Raw genomic sequence first — 19,179 nt, 5'->3', positions numbered from 1 at the left:
TAGTAAACATGATCCAAAATCCTGAAAACAAAATGGAGTTACAGATAAATAGTCTGGAGACAAGGATTGAGAAGATGCAAGAAATGTTTAACAAGGACATAGAAGAAATAAAAAAGAGTCAATCAATAATGAATAATGCAATGAATGAGATCAAAAACACTATGGAGGGAAGCAACAGTAGAATAACTGAGGCAGAAGACAGGATAAGTGAGGTGGAAGATAGTATGGTGGAAATAAATAAGCAGAGAGGAAAAAAGAAAAGAAATGAGGACAAACTCAGAGACCTCTGGGACAATGTGAAACGCCCCAACATTTGAATCATAGGAGTCCCAGAAGAAGAAGACAAAAAGCCATGAGAAAATACTTGAGGAGATAATAGTTGAAAACTTCCCTAAATGGGGAAGGAAATAGTCGCACAAGTCCAAGAAAACTAGAGAGTCCCAAACAGGATAAATCCAAGGTGAAACACCCCAAGACACATATTAATCAAATTAATGAAGATCAAACACAAAGAACAAATATTAAAAGCAGCAAGGGAAAAATAATAAATAACATACAAGAGGATTCCCATAAGGATAACAGCTGATCTTTCAATAGAAACTCTTCAGGCCAGAAGGGAATGGCAGGACATACTTAAAGTGATGAAAGAGAAGAACCTACAACCCAGATTACTGTACCCAGCAAGAATCTCATTCAAATATGAAGGAGAAATCAAAAGCTTTACAGACAAGCAAAAGCTGAGAGAATTCAGCACCACCAAACCAGCTCTTCAACAAATGCTAAAGGATCTTCTCTAGACAGGAAACACAGAAAAGATAAATAAACTCGAACACAAAACAACAAAGCAAATGGCAACGGGATCATACTTATAAATAATTACCTTAAATGTAAATGGGTTGAATGTCCCAACCAAAAGACAAATACTGGGTGAATGGATACAAAAACAAGACCCCTATATATGAAGTCTACAAGAGACCCACTTCAAGCCAAGGTATACATACAGACTGAAAGTGAAGGGCTGGAAAGAGATATTTCACACAAATGGAGACCAAAAGAAAGCAGGAGTAGCAATACTTATATCAGATAAAATAGAATTTGAAATAAAGGCTATGAAAAGAGACAAAGAAGGACACTACATAATGATTAAAGGATCAATCCAAGAAGAAGACATAACATTTCTAAATATATATGCACCCAACACAGGAGCACTGCAACATGTAAGGCAAATGCTAAGAAGTATGAAAGGGGAAATTAACAGTAACACAATAACAGGGGGAGACTTTAACACCCCACTCACACCAATGGATAGATCAACTAAACAGAAAATTAGCAAGGAAACACAAACTTTAAATGATACAATGGACCAGACCAGTTAGACCTAATTGATATCTATAAAACATTTCATCCCAAAACACTTAATTTCACCTTTTTCTCAAGTGGACATGGAACATTCTCCAGGACAGACCACATCCTGGGCCATAAATCTAGCCTTGGTAAATTCAAAAAAACTGAAATCATTCCAAGCATCTTTTCTGATCACAATGTGGTAAGATTAGATGTCAACTACTGGGGAAAAAAACTATTAAAAATACAAACATATGGAGGCTAAACAACACGCTTCTGAATAACCAACATATCACAGAAGAAATAAAAAAAGAAATAAAAATATGCATAGAAACGAATGAAAATGAAAACACAACCACCCAAAATCTGTGGGATTCAGTAAAAGAAGTGCTAAGGAGAAGGTTCATAGCAATACAAGCTTACCTCAAGAAACAAGAAAAAAATCAAATAAATAACCTAACTCTACACCTAAAGCAACTAGAAAAAGAAGAAATGAAGAACCATAGGGTTAGTAGAAGGAAAGAAATCAGAAAATTTAGGGCAGAAATAAATAGAAAAAAACTAGACAATAGCAAAAATCAACAAAGCTAAAAAGCTGGTTCTTTGGGAAGATAAATAAAATAGATAAGCCATTAGCTAGACCCATCAAGAGAAAAAGGAAAAAGAATCAAATCAACGAAATTAGAAATGAAAATGGAGAAATCACAACAGACAACACAGAAATACAAAGGATCATAAGAGACTACTATCAGTAACTATATGCCAATAAAATGGACAACTTGGAAGAAATGGCAATTTCTTAGAAAAGTATAATTTTCCAAAACTGAACCAGGAAGAAATAGAAAATCTTAACAGACCCATCAGAAGCATGGAAATTGAAACTGTAATCAGAAAGCTTCCAGCAAACAAAAGCCCAGGAAAAGACAGTTTCACAGCTGAATTCTACCAAAAATTTAGAGAAGAGCTAACTACTACTAAACTCTTCAAGAAAACTCCTACTAAAACTCTTCAAGAAAATTTCAGAGAAAGCTAAAATTCTAAACTCATTCTATGAGGCCACCATCACCCTAATACAAAAACCAGCTAAAGATGCCACAAAAAAAGAAAACTACAGGCCAATATCACTGATGAACATAGATGCAAAAATCCTTAACAAAATTCTAGCAAACAAAATCCAACAAGATATTAAAAAGATCATACATCATGACCAAGTGAGCTTTATCCCAGAAATGCAAGGATGCTTCAATATCTGCAAATCAATCAATGTGGTACACCACATTAACAATTTGAAAAATAAACACCATATGATTAGCTCAATACATGCAGAGAAAGCCTTTGACAAAATTTAACATCCATTTATGATAAAAACCCTCCAGAAAGCAGGAATAGAAGGAACATACCTCAATATAATAAAAGCCTTATATGTTAAACCTACAGCAAACATTATCCTCAATGGTGAAAAACTGAAAACATTTCCCCTAAAGTCAGGAAAGAGACAAAGGTGCCAACTCTCACTATTACTATTCAACATAGGTTTGGAAGGTTTAGCCACAGCAATCAGAGAAGAAAAAGAAATAAAAGGAATCCATATCAGAAAAGAAGAAGTAAAACTCTCACTGTTTGCAGATGACATGATCCTCTATATAGAAAACCCTAAAGACTCCACCAGAAAATTACTAGAGCTAATCAATTAATATAGTAACGTTGCAGGATATAAAATTAACACACAATAATCCCTTGCATTCCTATGTACTAACAATGAGAAAACAGAAACAGAAATTAAGGAAATAATTCCATTCACTATTGCAAAGAAAAGAATAAAATACTTAGAAATAAATCTACCTAAAGAAACAACAGACCTATTTATAGAAAACTATAAAACACTGATGAGAGAAATCAAAGATGACACAAATAGATGAACAAATACCATGTTCATGGATCAAAAGAATCAATGTAGTGAAAATGAATATACTATCCAAAGCAATCTATAGATTCAATGCAATCCCTATCTAGCTACCAATGGTATTTTTTTAGAGAACTAGAACAAATAGTTTCACAGTTTGTATGGAAATGCAAAAAGCCTCGAATAGCCAACACAATCTTGAGAAAGAAGAATGGAACTGGAGGAAACAACCTGCCTGACTTCAGGCTATAGTACAAAGCCACAGTCATCAAGACAGTATGGTACTGGCACAAAGACAGAAACATAGATCAATGGAACAGAATAGAAAGCCCAAAGATAAATCCACACACCTATGGACACCTTATCTTTGACAAAAGAGGCAAGAATATACAATGGAGAAAAGACAATCTCTTTAACAAATGGTGCTGGGAAAACTGGTCAACCACTTGTAAAAGAATGAAACTAAACACTTTCTAACACCATATACAAATATAAACTCAAAATGGATTAAAGATCTAGATGTAAACCAGAAACTATAAAACTCCTAGAGAAAAACGTAGGCAAAACACTCTCTGACATAAATCACAGCAGGACCCTCTATGACCCACCTCCCAGAGTAATGGAAATAAAAGCAAAAATAAACAAATGGGACCTAATTAAACTTAAAAGCTTTTGCACAACGAAGGAAACTATAAGCAAGGTGAAAAGACAACCTTCAGAATGGGAGAAAATAATAGCAAATGAAGCAACTGACAAAGAATTAATCTCAAAAATATACAAGCAGCTCCTGAAGCTCAATTCCAGAAAAATAAACGACCCAATCAACAAATGAGCCAAAGAACTAAATAGACATTTCTCCAAAGAAGACATACAGATGGCTGACAAACCCATGAAAAGATGCTCAACATCACTCATTATCAGAGAAATGCAAATCAAAACCACAATGAGGTACTATCTCATGCCAGTCAGAATGGTTGCTATCCAAAAGTCTACAAACAATAAATGCTAGAGAGGGTGTGGAGAAAAGGGAACCCTCTTACACTGTTGGTGGGAATGCAAACTAGTACAGCCACTATGGACAACAGTGTGGAGATTCCTTAAAAAACTGGAAATATAACTGACATATGACCCAGCAATCCCACTGTTGGGCATACACACAAAGGAAACCAGAATTGAAAGGCACGTGTACTCCAATGTTCATCACATCACTGTTTACAATTACCAGAATATGGAAGCAACCTAGATGTCCATCAGCAGATGAATGGATAAGGAAGCTGTGGTACATATACACAATGGAATATTACTCAGTCATTAAAAAGATTGCATTTGAATCAGTTCTAATGAGGTGGATGAAATTGGAGCCTATTATACAGAGTGAAGTAAGTCAGAAAGAAAAACACCAATACAGTATACTAATGCATGGAATTTATATATGGAACTAATACATGGAATTTAGAAAGATGGTAACAATGACCCTATAAGCGAGACAGCAAAAGAGACACAGATGTAAAGAACAGTCTTTTGGACTGTTTGGGAGAAGGCAAGGGAGGGATGATTTCAGAGAATAGCATTGAAACATGTATATTATCATATGTGAAACAGATTGCCAGTCCAGGTTCAATGAATGAGACAGGGTGCTCAGGGCTGCTGCACTGGGATGACCCTGAGGGATGGGGTGGGGAGGGAGGTGGGAGGGGCGGTTCAGGATGGGGAACACATGTATACCCATGGCTGATTCATGTCAATGTGTGGCAAAAAAAAAAACCACTATAATATTGTAAAGGAATTAGCCTCCAATTAAAATAGATAAATAAATTTTTTTTAAAAAGACAATGACTGAAAAACTCATCATGTTTAACAATATGAGTTGTAGTGGGATGATGTGTGTGTACCAAGTGAAAAAATCTATCTGTGGCTTTTTTAAATGTTTAAATCAGGAGTTAAGGTATGCTTTGTAAAAACACCTTAATTGAGGCACAATTTAAATATAAAAATTGCACATTTTATGCATGCAATTTAATGAGTTTAGACCTATATATACAACTGTGGAACATCACCACAAACAGATAATATCCATCACATCCAAATGGGAAGAATTTTAAGTTGTATTAAATAATCATGGAATTAACCCAATTAAAATAGATGAATACAGAGAAGAAAGAAGAGATAAATGATATATAAAGTTCAGGGAAAAGTTGGAGAATTTAAAGCCTAGCTGATTATGTTGCCTTAGCTAAAAGAAGGCATAGTTGTACCAATGAACCCAATTTAAAAAGAATGATTGATGCTACAGGTGTATAAAAGATAGTCAGGTTGTAGATGTGATAGGAGAATTTAATAGAGTTGAGTCTAATATCTTTAATTTTTTCTCCAGGATGTGCACCTGAAAGAAGAGGTAGTGTTTTGGATATTTAAGTGTTGAAAAAAGCTTGAAACAATTTTTAAAGAATGAGAGTTTGAAATAATGGAGAAATATAAGAAAAATTTTGATGAGTCAAACCAACAAGGAGTATGCTTCGGATGTATAAAATGTAAGTAAAACATAAGGAGTAATATGTATTATGATATATTTAGTATTCTTGAGGTAGAAGAATGAAGCAATAATGTGCATTGTTCTCAGAATTGAACAAATGGTATAAAAAGACTTTTCTCTCAAGTTGAAAGATATCTTGAAATATTTCTTGATGTAAACTTGCGTACATGTGCATACATAGTTGCCTTACATTATTTGCCCTTTCTTCAAAGAATCAGCAGCATCCATTACCTGAGGAAAACATCAAAACTAAAGGATGTTTTTCTCTAGGGTATCAATGTTTTTGATTTTCAGGAGCCCAAGATTTTGAATATAAAATGCTGAAAGACTAGGGAAACAACATACTATATTTGAAAGAATGTTTGTATTATTTAGGTAGTTTGGAAGTATCTTCAAAGAAAGCTTCCCCAAAACACAGTGGCTTAAGCAAGGTAAAAATATATTCCAATTTCACATAAGAGACTAAGGTTGTGGTCTAGTCTAGTATGGAGGCCTAGCAGTGCTAATGACCCAGGTTCTTTCTCTTATTTTCTGACATCCTCATCACACAGCTTATATCTTTAGTTTCCATAATCAAAGCACACATTACAGCCCTTGGGAAGTGTAGGACATGCCCATGTTCTGGAAGAAGTTGCCAATCTCACATCTGCTCACATTTCACTGGCCAGAACACATGACCACACCCAGCTCCGAAGTAGAACAGGGACTGTAGCTTTGTAGGGGAAGGAAATATGTTCAGAAAAGGGTGCACAGCCTGTGATCAGTTAAAATCTGAAGATTCTATTTCTAAAGGAAGAAGAGAGTGATACATTTTACAGCAGTCTCTAATACTATATACCCCTTTGGTATATTAAAAATATACATACAGAGGATACAATCAACATTTTCACAAGACAAGGGAACCAAGTTAATGATTCAGTTACTGTATTCATCTCAAGATCTAAGTCCTCTGGACTATGGGTACTCTCTTCAGAAAATCTGTATGTAATTGATGACTTAAAAATTAATAGGCACATTATCCACCTCTTTCTAGCTCAAATAGTGTAGCAGAAACCAAAAGAGTGTAATTCAAAATCATCCATTCAGAAAAGAAAACATTGTCAGTCAGTTGTAATGATAAATCCATGAAATAATGTAGTGAGACTCTTCATTAGAACCTCTAGTCGTCATGATTTCGGTCTCTGAAAGTATCTTGTGCACTATCCTTCATGGCCACCTATGTCCTTCCTGGTGATTACACACATAACTCTTGCTGGTACAATTTGGGAACACAAAAGTTTTCCTTCAGCACTGAACAGTCATGTATTTGTGATTTCTTTCTTTTCTAACAGAAAAAATTCTGTTAGTAGATGTCCAATAAGAAAATGAACAAGTGATAAAGTTTCCTCAATAGGTCTCTTATCAAGAAACCAAGTAAGGATAACACCTTGTAGTGGTTCTTAAAGTCAGAAGTCTTGTCATTTATTTACAAATGAGCTGATCCTCCAACATAAATAGACACTTGCTTTGGGAAATGGAAAGCTTGGCAGTGAAAACAATACATTTACTGCAATATGTGTTGATCAGTGTTGATCAGACTATCACTGTTTGTCCAAGAACAAGTGATGAGAGTAGCTTAGGAAAAGTTCATGGTCAGAATCTTGACTCTTTTAGAGCCTTTTCCATATCACTGCTTTAATTCAGGAGTACAAAATTGTTCACTGTCTTCATCTCTGAAAAACCTCAAATTATAGTTTTATCCCTCAAGCTAGATTGCAGGCTATAGGCAGTAGGAGGTCCCCTGGAGCAAAGCTATATTCCCTTCCTTCAAGGTAGGTAAAGTTGGTAGCTTGATTTCTTCTCTTAGTCCTACATATTTAGTACAAGTAGAAAGAAGAAACTGACACAAATCAATATTATTAATTTTAAAACATTTCCCCATATTTCCTAAATACAGTTGGCTTTTGGCCTGGCTTCCAAAATATTTCAAGGAACAGTTTTATCTTGTTTTAGAATAACAAGGTTCACCAGTTTTCTAGTACACAATACATGTTTCATTGGTTCATTCCTGTCAAATGTTAAGCCAAAATAGTTTAGACTTTTTTCTTCATGTGAGTGACCCACTTTTGTTAGAATATTTTACGGTAGTTAGGATAAAGACTTAGCTGTCGAGAACACAGAGCACTTTAAACAGGACAGCTGTCCTATCTCCATAAAATTCTAGAGAAACTTTCAAGGAAAGGTATATATGCTTGTTGATCTTGGGTACTCATATTCGTCCTAATCTGTTTCCCTGTCATTTTGAAGATACACATTTCATCTTTTAGGGTCAGAATGTTTGCTTCAGTTCCTGGCCACATTCTATGCACAAGAGGAGAACTGAAGCATAACCTAAAATTTACCTGAAACTTAGAAACAAAGCTAAACTAAAATTTGAATGGCTATTCTTTCTATGTAACAGAGAGGCAAAGGCCACACAAGTATTGTTTGGCAAATGTAGTTAATATCATGGGCTTCCCTGGTGGCTCAGATGGTACAGAATCTGCATCACTATTTTTAAATAAGGATCCCAGATTTCATGAAGTCGCTTGTTAATTTGTTAATATTTTGTCCCATTATTCAATTTTATATCTAATACAATAATCTTACTCTAACATTTTCTTTGTAAAATCGCCTTTGAAATTCATGATTTGGGGATGATTTTTGACCCTGTCATAACATATTGCATGTTTCCTCATTAATTAACATATTAAATAAAATCCTTGGTACATATTCATTTTCCATTTGCTTGACTGTCATGATTTTAACTTCTGAAAATTATACTATACCAAAGGCAAGCCATTCCCGTTAGTGTCACAACCTGAAAGTTGCTCATATTTCGTGGTCATAACGTCCTAACATCGTCACACAACTACAAAGGAGGCTATTAAATACAGAATTTTTTTTCTGGATGTCAAGAGGCCCAGTTGCAATTCACTGGATTTCATAATAAAGGGAAAAGAAAGCAGATAGTGAATGTTCTCTATTGGTTTATAATTTATCAGTCATAACTGATTTTCTTACCCTAGATGAGATAAGATTTCCCTGGGGTATTTCATAAAGAGAGATAAATCAAAGGGAAACACAGTATTAGATTCTAATGAGAGGTTCTGCTGCACTCCCAGAGTTGAGTTCTCAAAATGAGTGAAATTGCAGAAGCCACTCAACTGGTTAGGGAGAATCTGAGAACACAGTACCATGCATTTTAGGTGAAGCCTTGTGGTGTTAGTCCATGTTTCACATGGTGTGGGTATTATACAGCTGAGAGGGCTATATGGGGTATTTAGGCTCATGGACCTGAGACAGGCTAGATGAGGAACTAGCAATCTTTTATTACAAGGACCAGAAAGTAAACTTTTTGTCTTTGTAAACCATACTGCCACAAGCAAAATTACTCAATTTTACCTTTGTAGCATAAGAGCAACCATAAATTATACTCTCACACAACTTTGGACATAACAAAAACTAAATATATAGTCTAGTTGAATTGAGTTGTACACTATGCTTTGCTTGGAACACAAATAACAAAGACCTATTCACTTGGAGATAGTCATAATAAAAGGAAAATTAACAGCCTGTATTGAGATTTTTTACTTCTGATTTAATCAAATTCCTTTGTATTTATTACAAGGTACTTTTTACAAATTTGTTTCTTAATAATCGTCTTATTACTGCTAATTTACATTTGAAGTCAGTTTTCACTCCCAGCTATATTGATAGGAAGTGTTAGATTTTATGTTATTATTTTTACTTATAAGCATTTATATACCTTAATCAAATTGCATGGATCTGGCCAACATGAGTTAAATTATTGATTTTTAAATTGCTATATTGTATAAGTCATTATAAATATTTCTCATTTTTTTATATTTGAAAATATCATTATGATTTGCCTAGATATTTAGGTTAGAAGAATTATTGTGATGGTTTTAATTCTTATATTCTTCCCCTTTCAGATTCTTAGTAATATAGGCATTAGAAATGTATATGCCAGCTTTTCTAGATGAAGACGACCTGTATGCACTGCATACTAATTCAAGAACTGTCAGTGATGCACAGTGAGTAACCTCCTGATTTTTATTCTAAGTATTAAAAATAGAAAGTAATCTAAATGTTTTTTCTCCTAAAATATCCACCTGTATCATTTAGTAATGTTACTATTCTTTTAAAAGCAAAAAAAAATGTGTTTTCTAGAATATATTTTGGAATATATATGTTAGGGTAACAGGGTAAACTCTGCATATAAACTGTTAAATAAGGCTCTACTTTTTCTCTTTTCCACAGTTCTTAGGCTATATCATAATTTGCAAATTTTTTTGTGCTTATTAACTGTTGTTTCCAGTCTCTAAAGTGTAACTTCCATAAGAACAGAAATCTCTGTCTGTTTTGTTTATGAATACATCCTAAGTATTTAAAATATTGCTTGACATAAAGCAAGTGTTCCCAACGATATTTTTGTCAAATGAATCCTATTTAAAAAAAAAAAAAAACTTCTCTGTTGCCAAGGCTGGTCACAAACTTTATAATACATATGTTTAGACAACTATGTATCTGATTGCTAAAAGGAAAACTAACCTTCAGTCACTTTGTAGTTGTATTAAAAACAAAAGGCTAATTTTAAAATTTATTTTATGTAAGCTTCCCTGCATTAAAAAGTATTTTTTAAATTAAGATGAATTTATGCAGATTAAAGACTATACGTATCAATATAATAAGGTAACTGAATATAATGTAAAAACATATTTAAGGTAAAATGAGGAAGGCAAAAATACAGTTTTTATCTAGTTCATGAGTAATTGTTTGCAAATTAAATGTCTAATATCTAAAGGAAAATGTAGTGATACCAAAAAAACAAACAAACAAACAAACTTCATTTTATTAAAAGGAAAAAATATCAGTGCAAATTCTAAAGGAATTAGTAAAAAGATAATTATAGGACATAATGGATACTTTTACAAAATTAATTTACAGAAAATAAAAGTACTCCTCCTATACTAATTTGGTTTTCTTTTTGTTTTACACAAAATATCTAAGACCTACCATTATCACAGTAAATATATGTCTGTTAAAGCATAAACAGTTTGAATTTTTTTAGCTCCCTGGTAATGTTATCTGATGTTTCTTATTTCATTCATTCATTTCTATCAAATGTATTATGACAAAATTTATATACATAAAATGCATCCATTTTAATTTTACAGTTTGAGTTTGACACGTGCAAACATCTGTGTAACCAGGATGCCAATCACGATCAACACTTTCATCACCCCAAACTTTTCTTCATGAATATTTGCAGTCCAAGGTAACTACCCATCTCTGTCACATAGAGGAACTATATGTTTCAAAATCTCCTTTAAAATGCATCAAAATTGCATAATCTTCTTTGTTTCTGACTTCTTTCACAAAGCATAATGCTTTTAAAATTGTCCATATGTTGCATGTACCCATTCTTTTATATTGCTAATAATTTTCCATTGTACAGATAACAGTATTTATTCATTCACTGACCTATTGCTGTATATTTGCATTTTTCAGGTGTGATATTACAGGTGCTATAAAAATATGTGTAATAATGAGCATATGTTTTCGTAGCTTTTATGTAAATATCTATTGATGAAATGCATGGATCATATGTTAAGTATATGTGTGTGTTTTTTAAAAACTTCCAAAGTATTTTAAAGTGGCTATATCACTTTATATTGTCACTAGTAATACATGAAATTTGTCATTACTCTACATCTTCATCAACGCTTCGCAAGGTCTGTTTTGTTTGCTTGTTTATTTGTTTTAATTTTTATCATTCTAGTTGAAAGGTATTAGTGGGTCATTGTGGTTTTAATTTGCTTTTCCCTGAGAGTACTTTTTTAATGAGTATATTTCCTGCACTGTCTTAATCAGAGCAGCCCATTGTTAAATAATTTATATATGATGTTTCCAGCAAGAATTAAAAATTTAAAGTAAGACTCCATTGGGAAAATAAAGCTAAAGATTGTCTTTAACTGATATTTGTAAATGCCTCTTTTCTCAGAAAGTGGCTTATGTTGATTGGGGTTATTTTGCTCCATTTCAGCGTTTTTAAATACTTGAGGCAACTAGAGTAAGCATTAATATAAAAGCAGGAATGGGCACCTTATATCAAGTTATCAGTTCAGTTCTGTCACTCAGTCGTGTCCGACTCTTTGCGACCCCATGAATCGCAGCACGCCAGGCCTCCCTGTCCATCACAAACTCCCGGAGTTTACTCAAACTTATGCCCATCGAGTTGGTGATGCCATCCAGCCATCTCATCCTCTGTCGTCCCCTTCTCCTCCTGCCCCCAATCCCTCCCAGCATCATGGTCTTTTCCAATGAGTCAACTCTTCGCATGAGGTGGCCAAAGTACTGGAGTTTCAGCTTCAGCATCAGTCCTTCCAATGAACACCCAGGTCTGATCTCCTTTAGGATGGACTGGTTGGATCTTCTTGCAGTCCAAGGGACTCTCAAGAATCTTCTCCAACACCACAGTTCAAAAGCATCAATTTTTCGGTGCTCAGCTTTCTTCACAGTCCAACTCTCACATCCATACATGACCACTGGAAAAACCACAGCCTTGACCAGACGGACCTTTGTTGGCAAAGTAATGTCTCTGCCTTTTAATATGCTATCTGGGTTGGTCATAACTTTCCTTCCAAGGAGTAAGCGTCTTTTAATTTCATGGCTGCAGTCACCATCCGCAGTGATTTTAGAGCCCAAAAAAATAAAGTCTGACACTGTTTCCACTGTCTCCCCATCTATTTCCCATGAAGTGATGGGACCGGATGCCATGATCTTAGTTTTCTGAATGTTAAGCTTTAAGCCAACTTTTTCACTCTCCTCTTTCACTTTCATCAAGAAGCTTTTTAGTTCCTCTTCACTCTCTGCCATAAGGGTGGTGTCATCTGCATATCTGAGGTTATTGATATTTCTCCCGGCAATCTTGATTCCAGCTTGTGCTTCTTCCAGCCCAGCGTTTCTCATGATGTACTCTGCATAGAAGTTAAATAAGCAGAGTGACAATATACAGCCATGACGTACTCCTTTTCCTATTTGGAACCAGTCTGTTGTCCCATGTCCAGTTCTAACTGTTGCTTTCTGCCAGCATACAGGTTTCTCAAGAGACAGATCAGGTGGTCTGGTATTCCCATCTCTTTCAGAATTTTCCACAGTTTATTGTGATCCACACAGTCGAAGGCTTTGGCATAGTCAATAAAGCATAAATAGATGTTTTTCTGGAACTCTCTTGCTTTTTCAATGATCCAGCGGATGTTGGCAATTTGATCTCTGGTTCCTCTGCCTTTTCTAAAACCAGCTTGAACATCTGGAAGTTCACGTGTTGTTGAAGCCTGGCTTGGAGAATTTTGAGCACTGCTTTTCTAGTGTGTGAGATGAGTGCAATTGTGTGGTAGTTTGAGCATTCTTTGGCATTGCCTTTCTTAGGGACTGAAATGAAAACTGACCTTTTCCAGTTCTGTGGCCACTGCTGAGTTTTTCAAATTTGCTGGCATATTGAGTGCAGCACTTTCACAGCATCATCTTTCAGGATTTGAAATAGCTCAACTGGAATTCCATCACATCCACTTGCTTTGTTCATAGTGATGCTTTCTAAGGCCCACTTGACTTCACATTCCAGGATGTCTGTTATAAATCACCCTAAATTTAAGGTAATGATCCTTTTTAACTTGATATAAGGTATCTATTTCAAAGAAGGGAGGAAAAAAAATAATTCACTGTGATTAGAGATACGACAAAAAATAAAGTGTCACTGAAACTTACCTGTTTATATGCACCTCATTATTAACATCCATTTTATTACTAATTCTTAAATATTAAAAACTTTACCCCTTCAATCTGAGTTTAGGAACCAATTATAGTGTTCATTAACCACTTATGGTTGTTTCATTCATTAGGGAAATGTGTTCATTAATGTCAAGAGACTGTTTAAAACTATGAAAAAGGAGATAGCAAAAATCTCACAGCCAACAGAAATACTGGAGAATAAGCAAGCCTAAAACAAATGTTTGTGGAACTCTTGTATGAGTTGAATGTGAAGAGCAGAGAATTCCAGGGCATATAATTATATTATTTTCAACAAATAGCACAAGCAAATGTTAGCAATGATCTTTTGTTCTGTAAGTTTCTATTAGATCTCTCTTAACCTGGCTAATATTTCTAATCTTTAATAGCACAACTTAAAGCCAAAATGCAAAAGTTTCCTGTTATATGTTGAGAAGCAAAGACATTTCAGAAAATACTCTGATATGTCCTGACCCTGCCTTGAGGACCTGGTTAAAACTCATGCATAAATAATTCCAGAGAATAAATTTTTCATTAGCCACATTTGTCATTTCATGCATAAGAAACCCCATAAAGACTTAGCTATATTAAATGGCCTATCCTTGACCCAAAGAGCAAGGAAGAAAAAGTTGTATGGTGCTGTCTTCTTTGACCTCTGTCCTTCAAATAAATAGTCACTATGTTTAAAGACAGTAGGTTAGCTTAGTTTGTTATCTTCATAAAATAATTAGAGAGTTGTTAGGAAAACCATTCTTTCCCATGGACGCAGTTAGAGCCTCCTCTTGAAGAATATGGGCAAAGTTGTTATTATTAATAGATACCATGCCATGGGCCTCATAAAAAGACAAATATCTTCCTATGATAAACAATGCTTGGGGCTTGGCACCTTGGATTGGGCTTACTCTTGAGCAAGCAATGCATGGGCTTCCTGAGTCTCTCATGTGGCTTGACCAAAGTTTATTTTGGCTTAACCTTACATTTTCACTTACTTACTTCATTAAGTCAATGTTTGATTACCTATCTCTAGAACAAAGTATAAGCAAAAATCCATTTTGACATACCAGTTCTTAGTAGAGGTCACTGATGATTTGACAAAATGTTTTCCTACATGGGGGAGATGCCCATCAAAAATCTATCCTTCATATGTTCTCCATCTGGAAAAATGGTGGCTACAACATTACAAGGCCTTACATTTTATTGTCCCACCCCCAAATTCTATTTTATGTCAACTGAAGAGAGGTACAGTTTAAGAACTTTTTAATATAATATCAGCATATTTCTTAGAAAACATAAATTACAATATATAATTCATCACCTATATATAGGAGTTAAAATTAGAAAATATAAATTATGTCAGAAAATTTTCCCCTGCCTTTAAATGAGATACCCAAGAATTATCATTTCTCCCTCAACTCTAATAAGTTATTCATTAAGAAGTTCACCCTAGACAGCCCAGGATGGTAGGCGAAATATAACCGTAATTGTTTATCTTTGAACCCTCAGAGTCATATTTTCCCATAGTTACATTTTAGAAACATTTATGATTTTAGAAAGTTCACTATATATCAGCCTAGATTTTAACCATCTAATGTTTTTGGAATGAGCAAGAGGACTTTTTCAAGAGACAGCTAAGATCAGGGGATTACTGAGCATCAGGATAGAAATAGTTGATTAAATTAGGTGAAAATACACCCTCAATAGGAAGTAAATATTTAGAAGAAACTTAGTTCTTAATTGGGGAAAATGTATATCATCATAAGTCACACACTTTAGATGAGATGAAAGAATGAAAAGTTGTGTTGATAAGAATGAAATTAAGTTGATTAAATGATTATTTTGGTCTGAAAATTTGGTCTTTTTTTTTTTTTTTTTTTTTGGTCTCAAATTATCCATGTCAAATTTAAGGACACAACCTAAAACTGCAGGATTGCTTTCTCAATTAGCTTTTAAAATTGCTCTTTTGTAAATTACTGAAGCTTAACATTTAAAAAGAATGATAATGATAAATCCTTATTCTTGGAGATTATCCAGTATAATTCTAACCTTGGTTAATGAGTATGGGTGCTCTTGTTTTTACATAGAGATGTCTAAGAATAATTAACTGCTTGCTTCTTGTCAAACCCTTGTTAGTGTTAACTTCAGCAGCCAAAATATTAATATTAGCAATTAATCCAGGTTGACACATGAGGAGAACTACAGAAAGAAGCCTTAAGTCTTGCCTTGAAAGAGCATGCCTTGGTTTAAAGCAGAGGTATACAAAGGGAAGGTAGTGACATATTATAGATTCCTTTTGCACCTCCAGTGAGTCATTTGATGAGATTGACTCAGAATTCTTTTTTATTTTCCTCTAAAGTAAGAGCTGAGAAATGATTTAAAGAACTCTCCTTCAATTAATGGGATCATATGGGTCTTGTGTTGTCACAAATAGCTTGGACAATATAAAGTTATTATGTTTTATACCAAATATATTTCATTTAAAAAGTGGAATTGATAACTATTTCAACTGATTTTAAGACATTTTCCTAATTGGCATAGAGCCAAACTTATCTTTATCTTAGAGTAATCAGAAAGGGGCAAAGGGATAGTATGGGGTTTGAGGTCCTCTAATCTATTCAGACCTTCTAGAAATAACATCCATAAAAAATGTCCTTTTCATTATAGGGGACTGGAAAGCAAAAGTAGGAAGTCAAGAAACACGTGGTGTACAGGCAAATTTGGCCTTGGAGTACAGAATGAAGCAGGGCAGAGACTAATAGGGTTCTGCCAAGAGAATGCACTGGTCATAGCAAACACAGAGACATCACCAGAGGGTGATGTCTGAAATCAGATTGATTATATTCTTTGCAGCCAAAGATGGAGAAGCTCTATACAGTCAGCAAAAATAAGACCAGGAGCTGACTGTGGCTCAGGTCATGAATTCATTATTGCCATATTCAGACTTAAATTGAAGAAAGTAGGGAAAACCACTAGACCATTCACATATGACCTAAATCAAATCCCTTAAGATTATACAGTGGAAGTGACAAATAGATATAAGGGACTAGCTCTGACAGACAAAGTATCTGATGAACTATGGACGGAGGTTCATGACATTGTACAGGAGACAGGTAGCAAGATCATCCCCTTGACAAAGAAATACAAAAAAGCAAAATGGCTGTCTGAGGAGGCCTTATAAATAGCTGTGAGAAGAAGAGAAGCAAAAAGCAAAGACGAAAAGGAAAGATATACCCATTTGAAAGCAGAGTTGCAAAGAATAGCAAGGAGAGATAAGAAAGTCTTCCTCAGTGATCAATGCAAAGAAATACAGGAAAACAATAGAGTGGGAAAGACTAGAGATCTCTTCAAGAAAATTAGAGATACCAAGGGAACATTCCATGCAAAGATGGGCTCAATAAAGGACAGAAATGGTATGGACCTAACAGAAGGAGAAGATATTAAGAAGAGGTGGCAAGAATACAGAGAAAAACTATACAAAAAAGATCTGCACGACCCAGATAATCATGATGGTGTGATCACTCACCTAGAGTCAGACATCCAGGAAAGTGAAGTCAAGTGGCCTTATGAAGCAGCACTAGGAACAAAGCTAGTGGAGGTGATGGAAATCCACTTGAGCTATTTCAAATCCTGAAAGATGATGCTGTGAAAGTGCTGCACTCAATGTGCCAGCAAATTTGGAAAACTCAGCAGTGGTCACAGAACTGGAAAAGGTCAGTTTTCATTCTAATCCCAAAGAAAGGCAATGCCAAGGAATGCTCAAACTACCACACAGTTGCACTCATCTCACACACTAGAAAATAATGCTCAAAATTCTCCAAGCCAGGCTTCAACAACACATGAACTTCCAGATGTTCAAGCTGGTTTTAGAAAAGGCACAGGAAACAGAGATCAAGTTGCCAACATCCACTGGATCATTGAAAAAGCAAGAGAGTTCCAGAAAAACATCTATTTATGCTTTATTGACTATGCCAAATCCTTTGACTGTGTGGATCAAAATAAGCTGTGGAAAATTCTGAAAGAGATGGGAATACCAGACCACCTGACCTGCCTCTTGAGAAACCTGTATGCAAGTCAGGAAGCAACAGTTAGAACTGAACATGGAACTATAGACTGGTTCCAAATAGGAAAAGGAGTACGTCATGGCTGTATATTGTCACTCTGCTTATTTAACTTCTATGCAGAGTACATCATGAGAAACGCTGGGCTGGGAGAAGCACAGGCTGGAATCAAGATTGCCGGGAGAAATATCAATAACCTCAGATATGCAGATGACACCACCCTTATATCAGATAATGAAGAAGAACTAAAGAGCCTCTTGATGAAAGTGAAAGAGGAGAGTGAAAAAGTTGGCTTAAAGCTCAACATTTAGAAAACTAAGATCATGGCATCCAGTCCCATCACTTCATGGGAAATAGATGGGCAAACAGTGGAAACAGTGGCTGACTTTATTTTCTTGGGCTCCAAAATCACTGTAGATGGTGATTGAAGCCATGAAATAAAAAGATGCTTACTCCTTGGAAGAAAAGCTATGACCAACCTAGATAGTATGTTAAAAAGCAGAGACATTACTTTGCCAACAAAGGTCCATCTAGTCAAGGTTATGGTTTTTCCAGTAATCATGTGTGGATGTGAGTTGGACTATAAAGAAAACTGAGTGGTGAAGAATTCATGCCTTTGAATTGTGGTGTTGGAGAAGACTCTTGAGAGTCCCTTGGACTGTGAGGAGATCCAAACAGTCCATCCTAAAGGAAATCAATCCTGAATGTTCTTTGGAAGGACTGATATTGAAGCTGAAACTCCAATACCTGGTGCGAAGAACTGACTCATTGGAAACGACCCTGATGCTGGGAAAGATTGAAGGCAGGAGAAGGGGACAACAGAGGTTGAGATGTTTGGATGGCATCATCGACTCAATTTACATGAGTTTGAATAAATTCCAGGAGTTGGTGATGAACAGGGAGGCCTGGTGTGATGCAGTCCATGGGGTCACAAACAGTTGGACACGACTGAGCTACTGAACTGAACTGAACTGAATCTATTCAGTACAGGAATTTATATAGTAAGATAACATTCCTCACTGTAGCATATTATTGACTAAATGGATTACACTCTTATTTTTGGAAGAATCATCTAGATCCAATGGCTCAGAGCAATATGTTGCAGTTTGGAACAGTACAAACATAGATTTTAATGTCCTGGAGACCTAAGTTCAAATCCCTATTCGGCTGCCCCAAAGAATGCCCAAACTGCCGCACAATTGCACTCATCTCACACGCTAGTAAAGTAATGCTTAAAATTCTCCAAGTCAGGCTTCAGCAATACGTGAACCGAGAACTTCCAGACTTTCAAGCTGGTTTTAGAAAAGGCAGAGGAATCAGAGATCAAATTGCCAACTTCTGCTGGATCATCAAAAAAGCAAGAGAGTTCCAGAAAAAACATCTACTTCTGCTTTATTGACTATGCCAAAGCCTTTGACTGTGTGGATCACAATAAACTGTGGAAAATTCTGAAAGAGTTGAGCATACCAGACCACCTGACCTGCCTCTTGAGAAACCTGTATGCAGGTCCGGAA

General features: G+C 35.3%; 1 long non-coding RNA gene across 1 annotated transcript; it reads left to right on the top strand.

Moving 5' to 3' along the window:
• Nucleotides 1-5,541: 5,541 nt before the first annotated feature.
• On the top strand, nt 5,542-11,060 carry LOC122674282. Its single transcript, XR_006334945.1, has 3 exons — nt 5,542-5,778; nt 9,755-9,856; nt 11,000-11,060. It is a non-coding gene; the product is annotated as an uncharacterized LOC122674282 (long non-coding RNA).
• The last annotated feature ends 8,119 nt before the right edge of the window (nt 11,061-19,179 follow it).

The sequence above is a fragment of the Cervus elaphus genome, chromosome 18 (assembly GCF_910594005.1).
Source record: "Cervus elaphus chromosome 18, mCerEla1.1, whole genome shotgun sequence".
Classification (NCBI taxonomy): Eukaryota; Metazoa; Chordata; class Mammalia; order Artiodactyla; family Cervidae; genus Cervus; species Cervus elaphus.
The sequence above is the reverse complement of the archived record's forward strand: the minus strand, read 5'-3'. Positions and strand labels throughout refer to the sequence as shown.